The 14,446-nt window shown below is 36.5% G+C and overlaps 1 long non-coding RNA gene across 6 annotated transcripts; it reads left to right on the forward strand.

Moving 5' to 3' along the window:
- The first annotated feature begins 900 nt into the window (after positions 1–900).
- LOC110884058 lies at positions 901–4,756 on the forward strand. Of its 6 annotated transcripts, XR_002560894.2 has the most exons (4): positions 901–1,063; positions 1,203–1,299; positions 1,388–2,149; positions 4,670–4,756. It is a non-coding gene; the product is annotated as an uncharacterized LOC110884058 (long non-coding RNA). The 6 variants fall into 6 exon arrangements; XR_004870074.1 differs by having other exon boundaries at positions 901–1,310; XR_002560893.2 differs by having other exon boundaries at positions 1,203–2,149.
- The last annotated feature ends 9,690 nt before the right edge of the window (positions 4,757–14,446 follow it).

A 14,446-nucleotide genomic window follows, 5' to 3' on the forward strand; every position in this document is an offset into this window, starting at 1 on the left:
TTTAGCTTTAAATAATGAACAAAGACGATTACAGACTAATGGCAGGTAGACGGGCAACAAGTTGCGCCGCTACCCCCTTCTGAATAGCAAACCCTACCCTGCTAAACACAAAATTCTGCCCCTTAACATGCGCGGTGTTACTGCTTACCACCTGCTGAACCCGCTTGAGGAACCGCACCGCGTCAGGGGCGAGAGCGCCAAATGTATCGAAAGCGAATGGGGTGAACACGTGCTGATCTATAATATTTTCCTTGCAATTTCAAATTCGTATAACCATACGAACACCCTAACAATATCTATAATCTATAATATCTTATTAAGAGAGCTGAGTTTTCTACCCTTATAGTAATATTACATTGTGTACACATTTTGAAGCAACATATACAAGAGAGCCAAGCTATTTTAGATGTGGTAAACTTGCGCATTGTCCAAAAATTTAAGACACTTTAGGGGCATTTTCGCGATTTCATCCATGGAGTTTTAGAACCAACATTTATGTCAAGGGCTTGAACCGTCAATTGCATATGCAGAGAAGAGAAAGAGAACAAGAGAAGCCAGAGAGAGCAGCAAGGGTTGGAGAGTGAAAGGGCGATGGGAGATAGAACATGAAAAGAGGGTTTTCTCACAATCCCGTGAAGTTGTTGTAGTAGTCACGGTGGCCACCGCTTCCCTGCCGACGTTTACCCAAATACCAGAGATCTGATTTCTTCATCTCATCATAAGATTTCTATACCTTAATTAACTTCTTCATAGATCCAATTTCTTAAATACTAATAGCATCAATTTTCTTTAAAATCCTCGAAATTCATGAAATCTTTATCAACAACGTCAGGGAAGATGAAATCTACTAAAGGGCATAAGAAGACGATTACAGCGCCAAAAAGATAATAACCCATCTTCAAATGGCATGTTTTTTTCCTTTCACTTTGATTGATTTTTGTGAAATTGTTGTAATTTTGGGTGTTGAATGAATTGGGGATATTGCAGATGGGAAGAACAGTGATGCTACTAGGTCCAAGCACTCGATGACGGAGCAACATAGAAGGAACAAGATTAATGAAAGGTATGTGTTTGTTTTATCATAATTATTGTTTTTGTATTTGATATATTTAAGTTTATACCTTTTGTGGAGTATGTTTAGTTTCTTATAGTAATACATACTCCCTTTAATAATATGTTTTTTGGTCATTGGTGGATTGTAGTTTGTGATTTGATGAAATTAGTTTGATTACAGTGGAAACACTCGAAATGAAATGAAAGGGATATATGTAGCAGGGTTAAAGTAATCATGAGATGAAGGTATGAAAGATGTGAGTTGTGATCTGTACGTTTTAGATCCAATTTCTTAAATCCTCAAAATTCATGAAATATTTATCAACAACGTCAGAGAAGATGAAATCTACTAAAGGGCATCAAGAAGACGATTATGGCGCCAAAAAGATAATTACCCATCTTCAAAAGGCATGTTTTTTCCTTTCATTTTGATTGATTTTTGTGAAATTGTTGTAATTTTGGGTGCTGATTGAATTGGGGATATTGCAGATGGGAAGAATAGTGATGCTACTAGGTCCAAGCATTCTGATTTGTAATCAACATTGTTCTTTTTTCGTGATTTCATTTTTTTGCTTTGTGATTGGTATGATTTGCAGGTGGATGTTGCGATGTTAGTTGTTCTTTGTTAGGGTTTACGCAGAGCAACAAGTTAAGGCACTCATGGGTTAATGCTTTTCAATTACTACAGCTATTTCATTTTTTTTCTTGGGAAATTTTGTTGGATTTTTGTTGCTGCGACTGCTGATACCATCTTTCTATATCTGTTATTTGTCGTTTTTCGCTTGATTTTTTAGTATTTTGGTGATATCAGTGCAACATAACTTTTTTGTTACTTGAATTGCACTGGTGCATCCGTGTTGGGCAGTTCTTATTGTTACTTAATTCTCGCTCTCACATGACACAACATCTAAAATGGGTATATGTGTTTTTGCAGTCTGTGTCAAATTGTGTACGGGTCAAAATGGGCAGCTTTAAAAATCATTTCAAATGGGTTCGGGTCAAAACGGGTTGGCTTAGAAAGGGTTTTTTATGTTGGTTAGTGGTGGCAGCGGTGGTGTCGTCATGTCAACTGCTGTGGTGGCATCAACATCGACTGGTAAGTGACCCTCCTTGCTCTAGCATGATTGTAGTCCTTTGGTGGCGCTATATTTTGCGTTTCCCTGTGTAAATTTCAACTCTCCTTTTTATCCTTTTCCATTTCATTCTTCATCCAGCTTTCTTTAATGAGATGGTGAATCATGTTTGCTTATTGTTTTAAGTAAATTAGAATGTTTTCTACCTATATGACCGCAGTTAAAATTTGAAGACAAAGAGGTATGGTCTTAATTAAATGACTTTTAGCTAGGTGTATATTTGCCTCTCTTTAAAAAGATGATGAATCCAATTCTCACTTACTATTTAGTGTAAATTACTTTTGGAGTCCCTGTGTTTTATGGGTTTTAACTACTTGAGTCCAAAAACAAAAAGTTTAACGACCTGAGTCCCCATAAGCATTTTCTTAAACCATTTGAGTCCAAATTTCTAAGACAGTTAGAATTTTGTTGTTAAGTTTTGTTAAATGACCAAATTACCCCTATAATTAAAAATAAGATATATAATTTATTGAGATTTTTCTCTCTTATACATCTATCTATCTATCTCTCTCCATCTCTATCTCTCTCAAAAATATCTTCAACTTTCTCTCATATTTCTTTCTCTCTCTCTCTAAGCCACCTCCATCCCCCCACCATAACCAACACCATTTGATCAAACCACTCATTCACTATTGATATCAACAACAGAACAATAAGGGAAGCTGTACTGAGCTCCACCACAACCACCACTCTCCGCCCTCACTCCCACCCTCATCCACCCTCATCCACCACCAAACCCTCACTTTCTCTCTCTACATTCACCACCACTAAAACGACACCTTATCCTCTCACCCACAAACTCTCAAAATCCAACAAAAACATTCGCCTCCGAGTCTTCTCTAGTTCTCCGAAATCTGAAACTGAAACGACGATCGATACGTTCACTATGCCTTTGGAAATGAAGGGGTGGGTGTATGATGAGTACGGCGGTGTGGATGTGTTGAAGTATTCTTCAAATGTGACGATTCCTGGTGTAAATGATGACCAGATGTTGGTTAAGGTTGTGGCTGCTGCTCTACCGGTAAGTTTCAGGCTTGGGAAGTTTCAGGCTACGGATTCTTCTCTGCCGGTAATGTTTGTGGTTGATTTGATTAATTGAATTTTGTTTTGTTTTATGGGATTGGAATTTGAATGTATATTTGTTGAAGTAAAAATAGGTCTCTAAATGAGCAGATTCCGGTCGAAGTATTCGTCTAGTGTGACGGGTATGGGGGTGGTGCGATGGTGGGGATGATGGTGGGGAGGGTGGTGATAATGGTGGAGGTGAGCTCAGACTAAATGATTTGTTTGATTTTTTAGTTATAATTTGGGTAATTTTTGGTTTTATCTACTAGACAACTTGGGGATGATGTCAGTGCAGTGGTGGGGATGGTGGTGGTGCGGGGGTGGTGATGAAGCCGTTGGGGATGGTGGTTGAAGCCGTCAGGGATGGTGGTTGTTGGGGTTTTGAGAGGATGGTGGTGTTGGTGGTTGTTCAGAGGTGGTAGCAGTTGGATGGTGGTGTTGGGGGTTCAGTGGGATGGTGGTGTTGGCGGCAGTGGGATAGTGGTGGTGGGATGATGCGGTGGTGGAGGTGGTGGTGGTGGAGGGTAGTGGTATGATTTAAAGAGAGAGAGGGGGTGTGTGCAGTTTTTGAATTTGATTATATATATAATATTAAAATTATTATGCATCCAATTGCCCTTGTAGTTAACAAACTTGGTGGATGGAGTAAGAAATTTGGACTCAAATGGTTAAAGAAAATGCTTATGGGGACTCAGGTCTTTAAACTTTTGGCTTTTGGACTCAAGTGGTTAAAGCCTATAAAAACAGGGACTCAAAAAGTAATTTACCCTAAGTTGATAATATTGTATTCTTTTTTCGAGTAAACTGCCATTTTGGTCCCTGAGATTTGGTCATTTTTGCTACTTTAGTTCAAAACTCAAACATTTTGCATCTGGGTCCCTGTGGTTTAAGTTTTATTGCCATTTTGGTTCAAAAATAAAATCAGGTCATATTTATCTTATAAAATCCTGCAATTTTGTCCTTTTCCTCAGGGGCAAATCAGGAGATATTTGTCTTATAAAATCTGGTATTTATTTATAAAAAAGAAATGACCACTTTGCCACTGCGGAAAAGGACAAAATAGCTTGATTTTATAAGACAAATATGACCTGATTTCATTTTTGGACCAAAATGGCAATAAAACTGAAACCAAAGGGACTCAGATGCAAAAGGTTTGAGTTTGGACTAAAGTGGCAAAAGTGAACAACCACATGGATCAAAATGGTAGTTTACTTTTTTTTTTTCACATAAGTAGGTGCATATTTTGCATTGGATAAATGGAGGAAATGGTTTAGCCCTTTGTCATGCCTACGTAGGACTTACCCCCTCCCCAATCTACTAAATTTGTTTTTTAGGAAACGGGTCAATTTATTTCCATTGCTTTTTGGTTCATTTTATCTTTTCTTGAAACGGTTGTTATATGCTGAATCCATGACTAGGTCATCAAAGACATTCATCAAGGACACTAAGTTTTCGGGGACTATATATCAATGGCGGACTGTGTGACGTTGGGTCTCATTATCATACTTATTCTAGGAAAAATCTTTGGGTACTATATTTTTGCATGTATATTGGAATGCATCTACTGAACTACTCAGAAAATTATGTGCTTTATGTGGTATTAGTTGAACCCTCTGAAGGCCCATAATGCTTGAAAACTGAAATGAATATGCACTGGTCTGGTCTCAGATTATACTATTTCCTATCTTCATAGCAGTTGGTGTGTTTTGACTTTGGACAGTGAGACAACATGTTGAAAAAAGCCAGCTTGGTTCAACCGCTTTAACACAAGTGATCAATCTGTGTGTCTAACTTTGTTTCATTATCTTATAATCAACCCGTGTGTCAAAAAGTTCTATATTTCAATTAATGTTTTACATTTTTAACACAAGTGATTAATCCATGCGTCTAACTTTGTTTCTTTATCTTATCAACCCGTGTGTCAAAAAGTTCTATATTTCTATTAATGCTTTTCATTTCTAAGTAAACACATTAAGGAAGCTTTATGCATTAAAAATTGGATTAACCCTTTTTACATCTCATACATTATTTCTTTTTTAGTTATGTTTGTCATGTAATTCATTGACCCGTTAATGATAAAGCTTAATAGTTTATATGAACCACTGCCCTTTGAAATCACATATCCAGCAACAAGAAGCTTTGATCATTTGAGGTAATAAAAGATCAGGTAATATGTTGTACACTAATCTATTTTTTTAAGGACTGATGGTGACGGTGGTACATTGTAGTACCATTGTTTAAGAGGAGAGTGTTGTATTATATAGTTTTTATAACACTTATTTTACTTTTAGTAAATTGACAAAATGCAGCATTTAAAAAAAATCTAACCGGGTTAGCAAGATTATTACCATTTGTATATAAGTATACAACTGAAAACATCATTTGCAATTTAAAAGTATCTATTAAAAATGATTGATTTTAATCAAATTGTTGTACCATACTTTGCACAACTAAACAAATAAAGCAGCAACATAAAACTCTTACTATAATTATTAATAACTGATTTAACCAATTAAGAAACTTATGGGTTTGTTCATATAGCTTTCTAGTAACAGATTATAGTGGCTCTTTTTCAGTTATACGTATATAATTGAACAAACAAATTGAATATGAAATCATTCGGGACACCCGCTGTAACGTGTGAGCATTCCCACTATATATACATAAACAAACCCATATAATCATACGAACAGTCGAATATATGCATATATATATATGTATATATATAGGGGAAGATTCATTGGAGAACACTAAAAAAGTGGGGAACAGTAGGGAACCGACTCAAACGAACTCCGATTGAACTCATTCCAGCGGCGTTGGAACCGGCTCGTCGAACCCTAACTAAGATCTCTTAACCCTAAACCCTAAATCCTAACTCCTAAACTCTAAACCCTAAAGCTAAAAAATAAGGCTAAAACCTAAGCTATACCGTAAAATCTAAACGACAAACCCTAAAAGCTAAACCCTAAAGGCTAAACCTAAAGCTAAACCTTTAACCCTAAAACTAAACCCTAAACCCTAAAGCTAAACCCTAAGGCTGAACCCTAAAGCTAAACCCTAATATATTTAGGGTTTAGGGGTTATGATTTAGGGTTTAGGGTTAAGAGATCCTAGTTAGGGTTCGACGAGCCGATTCCAACGCCGCCGGAATGATTCCAATCGGAATTCGTTTGAGTAAGTTCCCCATTGTTCCCCACTTTTTTAGTGTTCCCCAATGAACCTCACACTATATATATATAGGTAAAGGATCCTGTAAAAATGATATTTTATGTGAGAAGTGTAGGAAGGGTTTTACACCCTTAGTTCTGATTTTTAATGGTGGAGACTATAATGACAAAAATGTAAATTTTGTTTGAATTTTTAATAATTGATTTGGCTTGATAGAGGTACAAGTGTCAACAAACATCAATTAAATTAAGAAAGTGTATAACTTCCTCCCTAAAATCACGATTTTCTCTCTCTCCTCCACACAAACAGAGATTATCTCTCTTCTTCACCCTAATCCGCCATTAATCATCATTATCTCCAGCCACCGCAAAAAAAAAAAAAAAAACCTAAACCTCCTACTACGAACATCACGATTTCATTCTAACCATAACCTACTTGTTTCTTGCTTGATTGTGCTTGGGTACAAAACACTATGTGTTCACGCAAGTGTTCCTTATATGAAATCTGGAAGAAATATTTTAAGATTCAAGGTATGGTGTTTAATATCTGGAAACATTATATGGTGATTCAGGGCATGGTGTTTAATATCTGGAAACATTTGTATGGTGATTCAAGACATGGTGTTTAATTGTATTGCTATTCTACTTATGGTGTTTTAACATCTGAAAGAATTGTAATAAGATTCAAAGCATGGTGTTTAATATCTGGATACATTATATGGTGATTCAGGCATGGTGTTTAATATCTAGAAACATTTGTATGGTGATTCAAGACATGGTGTTTAATTGTATTGCTATTCGACTTATGGTGTTTTAACATCTGAAAGAATTGTAATAATATTCAAGGCATGGTGTTTAATATCTGGAAACATTTGTATGGTGATTCAGGGCATGGTGTTTAATATCTGGAAACATTTGTATAGTGATTCAAGAAATGGTGTTTAATTGTCTTGCTATTCGACTTATGGTGTTTTAACATCTAAAAGAATTGTAATAAGATTCAAGGAATGGTGTTTAATATCTGGAAACATTTGTATGGTGATTCAAGACATGGTGTTTAATAGTCTTGCTATTCGACTTATTGTGTTTTAACATCTGAAAGAACTGTAATAAGATTCAAGCGTGGTGTTTTAAACAGCAGGAACATTATATTTGTGATTCAAGACATAGTGTTTTAATATCTGGAACGCAGGTTGTAAAAACACCATGTATTGAGCTACGAATTAGTTTAAAACATCATGTTATAAATGTGTTTTGATGTTTGTAAATGATGGAAAACACCATACCAAGAGCAGCTTCTGGAACGCAAGTTCAAAAAACACCATGAATTGAACTATGAATAAATGCAGGTTTAAAACACCATATGGAGAACATGTACTGGAATGCAGGTGAAAAACACCATGAATTGCACTACGAAATTATTAAAACACCATGTTATCAATTTAGTTCGTTCTAATTGTGATTCAAGTCATAGGACGTATTCTAGAAATGAAGGTTTAAAACACCATGTGGAAATGCAGGTTAAAAACACTATACTAAGAACACATTCTGTAAATGTAGGTTTAAAACACCATACGAAGAACATGTACTGGAACGCAGGTGTAAAACATCATGAATTGCACTACGAATTTATTAAAACACCATGTTATGAATTTAGTGCTAATGTGTTGTGAATAATGTATTATACGAATGGGTGGTTATCATCTCTAGATTTGTAACTGCATATTTATTACCAAATTTTAATTATTGATGCAATAACAATTATACCCTCAAGTATTAATTTTAATTAGTGCCACATGTCCTCACCATATCCCTTCTTACATTTCTCACACAAAACCCCCTTTTTACAATAACCCTACCCTATATATATATATATATATATATATATATATATATATATATATATATATATATATATATATATATATATGTATATATATATATAACCTGTGTATATACACACACTGGTTATACGGGTGGTTCAGGTGTTTGTATGGTTATACGGGTGTGTGTGTGTGTATATCTTGTTCGGGTGTTGGTATCATTATAAGGATTCGAATTTGGAACAGTATATATTTTTGGTAAAACATAGGGTTCTAAAATGAGGGAGTGTGGGAAATGATTAGGTTTGATTTAGGCATAGTGTTTGGGTGGGGTGAAAATACAATAATGCGCCTGTGGGTAGTACAAAGATACCGATCAACCCAATGGTCAACTCACAGAAGGTTGTAAAGTGTAGCGTTTTTTTAAACCTTGAGGATGTAGATGGACAAAAGTTCCTTAGGGGTGTCTAAAATGTAAATAGCTCATTACCACAGGGTTGTAAATTGAGGTTTACTTTAACTTTAAACATTTTTGTACATTATGAGAGTAAACTCTCAAACTCATTGGAGAGACACATTTCCAACAATTTTGTTGTAGCACCCTGTACTTTTTGACACATAAATGTAAAAATGGAATATATTTATGGCTTATTTTTTTGATCATGGATGATTAGTGTGATCAATTAAAAATGATAAAACCGCAAATAAGGGTGTTTAAAGGTCGAAGGACTAAAACTGATGATTCTACAAAGTTTAAGTCCATGGGCAAAAATGTCTATCCTGAAAAATAACTCTTAGAGGTTGTAAGAGAAAGTTGGGATTGCCATACAGTCTGTAACACCGAGCTTACTCGTGCGGACCTTACCATATAGTCTATAACTCTTTGCTGCATGGAAGGACTCTCTCATGCTTACTCGTGCGGACCTTACCACTCAAAGCACTACTGCTGAGCAGTTGACTCATGAAAAGTGGACTAGGTGTAACCTCATGTCTCTCATGTTTATGAAGCAGTCCATAAACAATGCAGTCAGAGGAGCCATTCCTGATTCTGATGATGCTAAAACTACTTGGCTTCCGTGGAGGAGCAATTCAAGGGGACGTCTAAAGCACACGCTAGTACTCTAATCCTCAAGATTGTGACAACTAAGTATGATCGGAGGAGCGGCATTCGCGAACACATCATGATGATGAATGACATGGCCAATAAGCTGAAGGGGCAAGACATGGAAATTAGTGATGGTTTCCTTGTTTACTTCATCATTACTTCGCTTCCTTTATCCTATGAAGCATTCAAGATCAATTACAACACTCAGAAGGACAAATGGACGATGAGTGAGCTGATCGCTATGTGCATACAGGAGGAAAAGCGTATGAACATAGATCGCACTACTGATGTTGCTAACTTCACCATCTCCAATTCTAAGAAAAGGATAACCAATTGTCAAAGAAGGAATGCTTCCATGGTCCAAAGGCCCAATCCAAATACAAGTGCACTTTCTAGCTCTAAAAACTCCTTAGGAAAAATTTACTGCAAGTTCTGTTAAAAGGCAGGACATATGCAGAAGGAATGCCCTGACTTTAAGGAATGGCTGGCTAAGAAAGGTAATGATTTTTTCATGATACTTGATCCCTATAATTTAAATGATCCTGCTAATTCTTGGAGGTTTGATTCTAGTTCTATGGTTCATGTTACCAACTCTACTCAGGGATTCCTTTCAATCCGGAAGCTAGGAAGAAACCAAAGAACACTTAAGGTTGGGGATGATCGAGAATTAGAAGTGAAGGCCATTGGAACACTACAATTATTTATGAAAAGTGGTTTATGTATTAAATATTATGATACCTTATATGTTCCTGAGGTAACTCGGAACCTAGTATCAGGACCAAAGTTAGACATAGACGGTTTTGTTGTTTCCCATGGTCATCGCAAACTCTCTATCCTCTATGATTCTGTTCTTTTTAGTACTGGTATTCTGGATGGTGGTCTATATAGATTAGAACTAGATGATGACTTTTCCAAATCTTTGTTGTCATATAACATTAATGAATCACTCACAAAGATGAAAGAGAAACGAGACTTAGAGGCTTCATCAATGTTGTGGCATCAACGTTTAGGCCACATCTCAAGAGAACGATTGAATTGTCTCGTAAAGGATGAAGTCTTACCTCTTCTCGATTTCTCTGATCTTGGAACATGTGTCAAATGTCTTAAAGGTAAAATGACATTAGCGAATAAGAAAGGTGCCACCAGGAGCTCTAATTTATTAGAACTCATTCATACTGACCTTAGTGGTCCCTACCAAATCGCTGGCATAGCAGGACATAGTTCAGTTATCACTTTCATTGATGATTATTCTCGTTACATGTACTTGTATCTTATTAAGGGAAAATCTGAATCTCTTAAAATTTTTAAAGATTATAAAGCTAAAGTTGAAAAACAATTAGATCGTCAGATTAAAGTTGTGAGATCAGATTGAGGCGGTGAATATTATGGAAGACATATTGATGTAGGCCAAGCTCCTGGTCCATTTTATGAGTTTTGTATTGGCCAGGGGATTGTGAACCAATACACCATGCCTTGTACACCTCAGCAGAACGGTGTCGTTGAACGAAGAAACCGTACCCTTATGAACATGGTGCAAAGTATGTTAGCCAACACTAATTTACCATTATTCCTCTAGACTGAAGCATTAAAAGCAGCTGTTCATATACTCAGAGTTCCTTCTAAGTCTATCCCTAAAAATCCTTATGAACTTTGGACAGGAAGAAAACCTAGTCTTAGATATATGAAAGTATGGGGCTGCATTGCTGAAGCAAAACTTTATAATCCCTTCCTAAGGAAACTTGACTCTAAAACAGTTACCTATTTCTTTATCGGGTATCCTGATCACTCGAAGGGTTATCGTTTCTATTGTCCTTCCCATGTCACCTATATTTTTGAAACCAAGTGTCCTGCGTTCCTGGTGGATTTCAAGGTCAGTGGGAGCAGTACTAACCCTTACGAAGAATTGCAAGAAGTACAAGACGCGGGGGGGGGGGACTCGTCGCTTACCATTACTCCGTTTACTCCTCTTGTACCTTATGCAACAACAACACCTGAAGCTACTGCACCAACTCCAAATCTACCTCCACAAACAAACCCATTATACCTCACAACGAAGGCACATCAAACGCTTAAAGCCAAGACAACGCCGAACCTGATAATCAACTCAGGAGGTCATCCAGACAAAGAAGGCCTACTAATTGGGATGATTATGTTACCTACCTGACTGAAATGGATCGTGGAAAGCTCAATGATCCTATCTCTTATAATGAAGCCATTAGCAGTGATCAGTCTTCTGAATGGAATAAAGCAATGATTGATGAGCTTGAATCCATGAAGAAAAATGACGTTTGGGATTTGGTAGAATTACCCAATGGTGTCAAACCCGTAGGATGTAAATGGGTGTTCAAAACAAAACTGGATCCGAATGGTAACGTTGAACGCTACAAAGCGAGATTAGTTGCAAAGGGCTACACTCAGAAAAAAAGGGAATTGATAATCAAGAGACGTTCTCACCTGTCTCTCGTAAAGATCCATTAAGAATCGCCATTTAGATTAAGAGCTGCATTAGATGGATGTTAAATCCGCTTTCCTTAATGGAGACTTAGACGAAGATGTTTACATGAAACAACCTGAAGGCTTTAAACATGAAGGCCAGGAGCATCTAGTCTGTAAGTTGAAGAAATCCATTTACGGGTTAAAACAAGCATCACGTCAATGGTATCTCAAGTTTGAACAAGTCATGAGGAAACAAGGTTTTATAAAGAATCAAGTGGATCAATGTACCTACCTCAAGATGCGTGGGAGCAACTTTACTATACTTATCCTTTACGTAGATGATATTCTATTGGCAAGTAATAGTTTAGACATGTTGCATGAGTCGAAGCGGGTACTCTCGCATAACTTCGACATGAAGAATCTCGGAGATGCTTCTTACGCCATTGGCATCGAAATTCACCGAGATAGACACAAAGGGATTTTAGGACGGTCTCAAAAGGCTTACATAGATTGTGTCCTTACACGTTACAACATGCAACAGTGCAAACCCTCAGTCGCTCCAGTAGTTAAGGGAGATGTTTTCGGTTCATTCCAGTGTCCGAAAATAGAGGTTGAGAAGGAGCAAATGAGCCAGATACCTTACGCGTCAGTAGTCGGGAGCCTGATGTATGCTCATACCTGTACTCGCCCAGATATCGCTTATATTGCTGGAATGCTAGGCAGTTATCAGACTAATCCTGGCCTAGATCACTGGAAAGCAGCTAAGAAGGTACTTCGATATCTGCAAGGAACGAAAGACTATAAACTGACTTATAGAAGAAGTGATCATTTAGAAGTGGTAGGCTATTCTGATTCTGACTTTGCCAAATGCAAAGATGACAAGAAATCCACTTCGGGCTATATCTTTATGTTTGCAGGCGGACCCATTCCATGGAAGAGTCATAAACAACAGTTGACCATAACTTCCATTATGATGACAGAGTACATTGTTGTTTATAACGCAACCTATCATGGAATGTTGCTTAGGAATTTGATCACTGGACTCAAAATCGTTAATTCCATTTCTAGACCATTGAAGCTTTACTATGATAACTCAGCTGCCGTTAGTTTCTTAAGCAGTAACAGTTCGACTGGAGCTGGTTTATATCTTGATACAAAATATATGTTCGTACGTGAACGAGTTGAGGAAAATAATTTTTATATTGAGTATATTAGTACTAAAGATATGCTTGCGGATCCGATGACTAAAGTTTCCCACCTAAAGTTTACGAAGAACATGTTCGGAATATGGGATTTACTAAAGACCTTATTTAGCATATTGTACTAGCTTATGTTTTAATGAAATTTCCTCAGTTTGATTTTGTATGTCTCTAAGAATATGTTCAATCGGTATAATGGCATATAGACAAATATAATTGCAAATCAAACAAAGGGCTTATACGTATTTTGATCATAACGATTAGGTTTTAAATTGAGGTTGTAGTATGACTAATGGGGGTCCTGAGTCGCATAATGATTCAACGACTGTATTTCTTCGCTACAGTTCTTGGTTTAGAGCTAAAATGAGTGTTAACTCCGGATCAGGCTTATCTAATACTCAAAGTAAATGATTACTTGGCTAAGTGGGAGAATGTAAGATTAAATATATTATGGTGTACTATTTAATCTACTAGCCATTATAATCATTTACATTATATAGATCAAAATATATAACAGCCTATTCTTGGGTGCATATATAACGAGACTAATGTAGAGGTTATAAGGTTACACAACCTAATTATTCATAACATCAGATTTCGACCTCCTCTCCATAACCAAACACCCTATTCGGTTTTCATCATCACCATCATTAGATTGCACCCTAAGGAGGAACCAAATAATCTTGACAAGCATGTCGACTTCAATGGCTGCATCACTCACTGGATTCTCTGCTGGACTGTCTGCAATCACAAGTATGTTTTTATGTTTTCCATTACGCATAAAACAGAACTGATCAACAGTGAAAACATGTTGCTTATGCATAAGATCTTTAGTAACAAGAATCTTGCATGGGAGTTAAATCTTGACCATAGAATCATACAATCTCAATCAAAGTCGATCTTTCTTCAACTGAAAAATTAACAGCTAAGGTATCTTTGTTAATGTAAAACTTAGAGAGAAAAAGAAAAACCTTAAAGTCAAACATGTAGTAGATATTATATCATGCTTATTCTTATTAAGTAACTATTATATCATGAAGTTTCTCATGAAAACGGTCTAAACTTTGGCAGGTACAACCACATATCAAGAAACTGAAACTAATAGCATATAACTATTATTAAATAGCCATATAAACTCGTGTATTAACTAAATCTATGACTCAAGGTTTTTTTAAAACTAATAAAATCTAAGCATATAATTTTTTTTGAATGGTAGATCAACTGGATTTCCAGCTTACTCCAAAGGGCCAGCATATGCTGTTTAAACCCCTCACCCGAAGTTTGAATCTCTCCCAGAGGTGTTCTCCCATATTTACATAATTTTGCACTTAGTAGGAATCGAAATTGAGACCTCCCTAGGAGGAAACCACTTAGTGGAAAACCCCCTGAACAACTGGGCTATACCGTATTGGCAAGCATATAATTGGATGGAAAGACGTTTCATTGAACTTCTAGAATAGTTTAG

This window comes from Helianthus annuus, chromosome 2 (genome assembly GCF_002127325.2).
Source record: "Helianthus annuus cultivar XRQ/B chromosome 2, HanXRQr2.0-SUNRISE, whole genome shotgun sequence".
Lineage (NCBI taxonomy): Eukaryota > Viridiplantae > Streptophyta > Magnoliopsida > Asterales > Asteraceae > Helianthus > Helianthus annuus.